Here is an 8193-nt window from a genome sequence, read left to right as displayed (position 1 = left end):
GCTTGTCAGGCCATGCTGTGGCAGCATCCCATATAAAGTAGAGGGAGATGCGCACAGATGTTAGCCCAGGGCCCATATTCCTCAGCAAAAAAGAGGAGGATTGGCAACAGATGTTAGCTCAGGGCTGATCTTCCTCACCAAAAAAAAAAAAAAAAAAAAATTGGAGATGTTCCATGACTGAAAAGGCTCTCTTCTGTGTAAATAGTGTAGCCATGTACATTACTTGGAGAAATCACATGCTAATCTAAGCCAGAACATGTCTTTAAGAAGAGACAGGAACTAAAATCTGTACCGACAGTCGAGGATCTCTCCTTTCTTCAGCTGTGCCTCATGATGACTTATGTCCTTGAAATTGTTAATAAAGCTAATGTCAGGTAAGACCTTTGATTTCTGTTGAGTCCAACTTAACAACCTGATCCTTTGCATTATTTTAACAATGATATTAACTACCATTTGTTGACTGACAAGTTATTAATATACTCATTTAATTCAGTCTGTCAAAGAATGACAAAAACATTACTTAATATCTTAAAGAAAATGACAAAGAATTTATTACATAGCATATTAAGAGAAAGTTAGACTGGCCAGGTACAATCTTTGAGCAGAGCAGACTGCTGGTCTTCTACAGAGTTTTTGGGAAGCATGAAGCACAGGAGTGGCTAAAATTCCAAAGGCTTAAGTGGGCTGACAACCTATGTGGAAGCTGGTTGCTCAGTTGAGATACGTGTTGATTATCTGCCATCAGAGGTATGTATTTTGAAGTGAGTCTGTTCCTGATTGGCTGACTTGCCAAAGTACAGGACTATCACAGATTTGCTGGCTTTCAGACATGTGTTTTCTGAGAAGAATTGCTATTGATCAACTGAATAAATTTAAACTGTTTCTGGTGGCTATATACGTAACCATAATTCCAGAATAGTCAGTCTGTCCTTTAGAATGTGAGGTCATTGTTTACTCTCCAATCAAAAATGAAGGAAAGCAGGTAGGAAGGAAGGGAAGGAATGGCAGGGAAGGACACATCCAGTGCAATATTTGAGATTCTGTACCACGTGTGCATGCGTTTGTAGCCTTCTTTCTGAGACTTACACATATTCACCCAAGAATGCTATACCAGAGGTTCCGTGATATACATCAAACCCTTCAGAGATGTGCCTCCAAATATTAAACAATGTGTAAAAATATATATTTTATACATCTAAAGACACAAATTATCATAGCAATGCCCTTTTCCCCAAAAAAATTTTGAGCTGAATATATGAAACATTGAAGTGTATGAAGGGGTACAACTAACAAAAGACATGAGAGACATAATTGAAATTCAACCTGCCACCAAAGAAGAAGCACTTGGGTTTTACAAGAAACAAGGGAGAACTTCAGAGTACTTTGGCAAGTATACAGTGGTACTCAAAAACTTTTAGTACAGAAGGTTTATTGAGTGAGTGATGTATAATCATAGATGTAAGTTAATCTCTTCAGATGGACCATCAAAAATTCTAGTTATTCAAAATGTTTCTCAAAAGAAAAAAATAAATAAAGGTGAAAAACCATTGCTGTGTACTCCTGCTGACATCATCAGCAGGTGGTAGAAAAGAAACTCCTCTGCACCATATTGATCCTTCGAGGAAGCATCTGTATTCCTGAAATATGAAAATGACACAAGAGGAAAGGATCTATATTTTATGTTACCTTCTTTAACCCACTGAGCTTCATATTTTAATAATACCTGTTATTATTGAACTCATATGTTCTGAGCATGTTTTGGAATGTATATATCCTAACATATATGTGTTATAGACATATACACCAATACACATATAAATATACACATACACATTATGGATTGAATTGTATACCCTCAAATTCATATATTGAAAACCTATCCCCTCCTGCAGTACCTCAGAATGTGACCTTATTTGAAAATAACATTGTTGCAAATGTGATAAATTAAGATGAGGTCATTAGGGCAGGCCCTGATCCAATACTACTGGTGTCCTCATAAGAAGGAGAAATTTGGACACAGAGGCAGATACACACACAGGGAAAATGGCATGTGAAGACAAACGCAGGGGTCAAGTAATATTTTTACAAGCCAAAGAAGGCCAGAGAGTGCCAGCAAAGCACCAGAAACTAGGAGAGAAGCATGGAACAGATTCTTCCTCAGAGCCCTCAGAGGGAATCAACTCTGCCGACACCTTGATCTCAGACTTATGGCCTCCAGAACTGTGAGACAATAGATTTCAGTTGTTTAAACCACCCAGTTTCTGGCACTTTGTTATGGCAGCCCTAGCAAACTGATGATAGAGACAGGTAGATAGCAGACAGATAGACAGAAAGAAAGAATTATTCCTCACAGTGTTAAAATAAGTGTTATCTCTAATACTATTTTTAAAATGTTGAAACTGAGGCTTTAAATGGTGTGTTTCTTAAGTGCCTTGCCAGCAATTACAAAGCTGGAGAAGCAGCAGGGACAGGATTCAAATCCATATCTGTTTGACTTCAAATCTCCCCTTCTGTCATCTGCATGATTCTGCTTTCACTCTACTACCCTGCACCTTAGCTGTAAACAAACTTTGAGGAGCTGAAGCTTTCTATAAAACTGATTTCTCTTGGTTAGTCAAGCTTCTTTAAATTCATATTTTGAGTCATTGATTTTGAGTTGTTTCGGTCAGCATTACATTTTCATTATTAAAATTTTCCTGACCGCTTACATAACTACCCTCTTACCTAAGTCATGGAAATTCCGGCTTCTTATTTTCCCAGAAATTGTTAAGATATTCTAATCATCTTTCCCACTTATTTCTGTTTATCAGGCAGAAATGAATTTCAGACATTCTTATTCTTTCTAACTCTTCCTTTTCTTTCTGTTAGATGTTCCTGTTTTTAGCTTCATGAATGTATATAGTAGTCCAAGTCCTATAAGAAGAAGTGGATAACTGATCACATTGCTTGAATTCAGAGAACCAGCAACTAAAAGTCTTCCTTTAACTATGTAGTGATAATGAAATCTCACCCTAGGTGTTTTATTCATTTAAATCAATAATAGAATCACTCTTTCTAAACCAATGCCTAGGAATGGAAATAATTCAAACTATTATAATTCATTTATCCTATAAACCAAATGAATTTTATCTTCTTTCATGTGAACAAAGTTTTTTCTATTACTAAACTCAGAAAGGCCAAGTTTACTCTTTGTAGTCCACTGCAAAAGCAAATTCAAATTAATTCCATGAAACTTGCTTAATAAAGTCTCATGTTCAAGCCAATAGATAGAAACTTTAAGTATCTTATGTCATCAAGTTTTTTTGTTTTCTTGTCTAAACCTGAATTCCAAACCTTTGAAAGGAGAAATTTTAGGACCACGTGAGATGTTTTCAGTCAAACTTTTCATGCCAGTGCTTCATTGCATAATCTATCAATTTGCTTTCAAGTGCAATTCAAACTATTGACTGTATTCTGACAAGGATTTGATTTATAAATGTAGTATTTCATCTCTAAGCATGGCCACCATCACTTTCTTCACTCTATATCCACATCACAGTCCTCCAACAAGAGGAGGAATCTAATTTCTCTTCCCTTGACTCGACTGGCCTTACTGATTTGCTTGACCTATATAAGAAGGCAGAAGGGATGTTCTGGGAATCCTTTACAGCTTCTGACTGAATTTCTTAGAACACTCAGTTTGAAGACACTCCTTCTGGGAACCCAGCTTCTCTGCTCTGAAAAGCCCAATAACATGCAAAGGCCACATATTGACACAGGAGCTCCAGCCAACAGCTCCAGCTGAACTTGTAGCCAACAGCTGTTGGCAACTGCCTGCCATATGAGTGAGCCATCTTGGATGACCAGCCCAGTCAAGCTTCCATCTGACTGCAGCCGCGTGAGACACCAAGTGAGAACAACCCAGCTGATCCCAGTACTGTGAGCTGATGATAGTATTGTTTTAAGCTCCTGTGTTTTGAAGTTGTTTGTTACACAGCAATAGATAAAGAAAAAATAAGATTGGCTTGTGATTTACTCTTTGCCTAAGCACCATTTCCGTAAACAGATTCCAGATATTATTTCCGGGTACCTAAAAGCAAAGCATTTTCATCAGTATATTCTTTGTAGAATCCTGACCCCTTCTGATGGGAGAAACAATCTATCTGATTAAGTGGTCCAAGAAGTAGAACTTTGGACACTAGTTAATTTTTAGAGGAACCATGTTTTTAAAATAAGCAGTTAAGTATTATTTTATTTAAGCTAACAAATGTTTTATTTTTAACATCTATAGCTAATTATACCCAGTGTAGTTTCAATTATGGTCTTGTGCAGTGAGTAATAGCTGCTTTATGGAATCAGGATTGGAATAACTGCCAGGCCACTTACAGTCTGCATGAACTTGGGAATTAACCTTTAGCCTTGTTTTCTCATCTCTACAATAAGTATTATGATGGCACATTACTCACAGAGTTTTAGTGAATCTTAAATGAGGGCATATACATATAGCATGTTGCTTAGCACCTGATAAGCATTGATCAAATGTTATTGTTAGTCACTAGCATATTAATAACTAAAGAAATTTCAGAAACACAGAATTAAAATACCTTCTAATATATAAATACAAGATGTAAGAACAGGGCTCACTATTGTCTATCTGTTAGAATATTTGTCAGTGATCTCTGGGAATTAATAAATTATTGTTAGTTACTGAGTGTGTGTGTGCGTGTGTGTGTGTGTGCTGTCAGGGAAAGGAAGACTGTCTCTGAGGCACAGAGTTTTACCAAAGCCCTTTTATCAAACCTATTACCACAGAGTATTAAGGCTCTTGAACTCTACTGACACAGGATAGAATTGATTGCTGGCATCCACATTACAGACACGGTCAAGTTTATGACTACTTGCAACTTATTTCATTGAAATGGAGATTTAAGATCAAATAATTTGCCAGAATCAAGGGTAAACAACTTTTCCAGAGTAGTTCTTCTATGACTAAATTATTTAGAGTAAGAAATGTGTTGACTAAATATAAGAGCTTCATTTTTAAGTTTAACTGCCCAGAAAACATTTATTTTGTATCACTATTAGAAAATATTATAGTGTCATTCAAATGTAAGTGAAGGGACTTTTTCCTAAATACAAAAATATATGTTTAAAAAATTCTTATGCCAGAAGATTTTTGTATTATTTTGTGTGCCTGCATTTATGAGTATTTCCATTCACTGAAATTTTAAAAATTTAAATTATTGAGTAATAAATATTCGATATAAATTGTTTACTTCCATGTACATGATTTAAGCTTAGTCATATAATTTTCAGTCTTTCTTTCTCCACTTTATTTATAATGATACTTCATATTTGCTTTTACTTTTCTCTGCTCTGAACTGAGCAGAAGAAACAGTACTCTGGACAATAAGGTAGTTACACTTACAGAGACTGGACAATAGCAAATATTGGTAAGGCTGTTATTGCAATAAACTCCTAACTGGTCTCTCTGCTTCCATTCTTGGCTCTTCAATCAATTCTCAACACAACACTCAGAGTGATCTTGTAAAAACAAAAGTGAGGTCTTGCCACTACTATGACCCATCCAAACAGCTTTCCATCTCACTCAAAGTAGGAGCCAAATTTATCACAATGGCCTAAGGCCCTACATCAGCTGCCACTCACCTCCATTCCATAACTTCTGTATTTTCTTCTCCTACTATTGTTTCCAGGACTCACTCCACTTCAGCTACACTGGCCTCTAAGTTTTTTATTTAATTCACCAGACACATTCTCACTTCATTGCCTTTGCACTTGCTGTTCCCTCTGCCTAAAATGCTTTTCTTCATTCACTCATTTAATTATATTTATTTATCACTATTTTTGTGAGATAAGCACTAACAGCTGAGAATACAGCAGTGAACAAAACATTCAAAAATCACTGTCCTCATGGAGGTTATATTCTAATGGGATCAGTAAACAAGATAAATATATATTTATATGTGGAGAATTATAAGAACTAATAAGAAAAAGTTAAGAAGGGATGGAGGGCAGAAATATAGGAGATGAAGACTGAGAGAAATGTTAGACACAGTGATCAATTCTACAAGTGACTTAAATGTTACAATTTCAATGAAGCCTTCTCTACACTATTTACTATTGCAACACTGCTTTCCTGATGAATATGTTGATACCTCTTCCCTGAATCCTTTGTCTCTATAGCAATTATTACTATCTAATATATTTTATATTTTAGTTATTTACCTGTTCATTTTCTGACTCTAGTTACTAGAATATAACCTCTATATGGAGGGATTTTTGACTATTTTATCACTATTACATATCACAATCTAGAATAATGCCTAGCACATGGTAGACACTCAATAAAGTTTGTTGAATAGATGAATGACCAAAGTAAGGAAATATTATGATAACAGTTGAGGAGCAGAATGGCAACATCAGACCAAGTAGGCCAACAGGGTTGAGGGTAGTAAGTGAAAAACAATAAGGAAATTTACCACAATGGATGATGTGGTCATAGAGAGCTAATCCCAGAGTACAGTAGGGAGATCTAGGGCTCTCTGAGCATGAACTACCCTCTCCTTTATCCCACCAAGCTTCAAAGCTCTTTTTCCCCATGGTATTCCAGGAATACCCATAGTAAACAAACACTACAGTGACTTAAGGTCAGTAATTATTTTATTTGTTTTGCAAGGAGAAAAATAGAACTAGTGGCAAAAACCATACTGAAATTTCTCATAATCATAATAAACCTATCTAATCATAGTAGACAGTACTATCACAATAGAATACATACTAGCCAATACTCTCCAGACTAACACAAATTGGAAATAAATTGATGATATTTTTAAAGTGATAAAAATATTGAAACTGACTTATGCAGAGCCAACAGATAATTAGGAGCTGATGAAAGTGATTATGTGTGTTTGCATGGGCTATAAATTGCATTTTCTTCTCTCATTTCTTCTTTTTTTTATGTTGCAGGCATTATACTTCTAAGGGGCATTTTAATACTAACAACGATACATTCTCATCATTAACATTACAAGGGCTATCTCTTAGTTTTATTTTTGTTCTCAGATAATTCTGATGTATTTTGATTCTTTAAACATTTTAAATGCTTAATAAATCTTTCCTGAGTGAACACTACTGCACAAGTGTTATTTGGATATGTTTGAGAATGTCTGTATTACTTTTCATATAGAAAAATATCGTTTTCAATTAATTGTTAGAATAACTATGATAGTCTTTGGAGAAGATACTTAAAGTTTAAAATTAAACTCTCCATATATCTATGACTTTAAATGTTAATCTAAAATGTTTCTAAGACTTACTTACATGTGCAAAAATGCTCTGGTTGTATAGAACTCTAAATTAATTTTAAGAAGCCAATGGAATAAGAAGTGAGTACTTAAAAGGCAGCAAAATCTCAATTTTGGTACCTGATTTGACATATGCCATCCTTTGAAGACATATGAAGATTCAATCTCCATTAAAATATCAGTGGATGTCTCTGTCACCTGGCCAGGAACACTACCGCTGCAATCTGAACAAGGATGACTTTGGGAAAGACCATAATGTTCTTCATGCATCTTGATTGTCATGGCTGTATGTCAGTTATGCTTATTCCAGTTGTGTCGAAGGTAATCTTAGGTGCAAACAGCTCTTTAATATTTTAAGAATTAAACATGTCAACATTTATAACTATATAATCAAGAAAAAAACAGAAGAAAATAAATGGTGAAAACTAAAGAAAGATGAAATGTTATTAAATTAAAATAGTTCATAGAATGCTAAACAGATTTTTTGTACCTACAATTAAACAAAATTCATAAAGTTTAAGAAAATTAAACACAATGAGAAATTTCTACAAGCTTCCAGAACAAGCAAAGGAAAAATATTAAGATTTGTATAAAATTTTTTAAGTAACTCTGGATATATAAAGACAACAAAATCTTATTTAAATAGTTGAAAGATCATTATTTTCAACCCATAACTTTATATTTATCTCACTAAACTCACATATTGATGCAAAGACAAATCTAAATTTTTCTATATGACTATAAACCTCAGTAGTTTGGTCTCACAATACACTCGTTGAGATTACTCTTGAAAGATTTACAACAGCAAGAAAGAGAAGTAAATCAAGAGAGATTACATAAGATTTAAAGGCAAAATATTACCATAAATATGATCTTAATAATTAGAATA

The 8193-nt window shown here is 34.6% G+C and overlaps 1 long non-coding RNA gene across 1 annotated transcript; it reads right to left on the bottom strand.

Moving 5' to 3' along the window:
- Positions 1-564: 564 nt before the first annotated feature.
- Positions 565-7681, bottom strand: LOC131411151 (uncharacterized). Its single transcript, XR_009221508.1, has 3 exons — positions 7425-7681; positions 2725-2913; positions 565-1637 (listed from the first exon to the last, which is right to left on the bottom strand). It is a non-coding gene; the product is annotated as an uncharacterized LOC131411151 (long non-coding RNA).
- Between the last annotated feature and the right edge of the window lie 512 nt (positions 7682-8193).

Source organism: Diceros bicornis, chromosome 11 (genome assembly GCF_020826845.1).
Source record: "Diceros bicornis minor isolate mBicDic1 chromosome 11, mDicBic1.mat.cur, whole genome shotgun sequence".
In the NCBI taxonomy this organism is placed as follows: domain Eukaryota; kingdom Metazoa; phylum Chordata; class Mammalia; order Perissodactyla; family Rhinocerotidae; genus Diceros; species Diceros bicornis.
The sequence above is the reverse complement of the archived record's forward strand: the minus strand, read 5'-3'. Positions and strand labels throughout refer to the sequence as shown.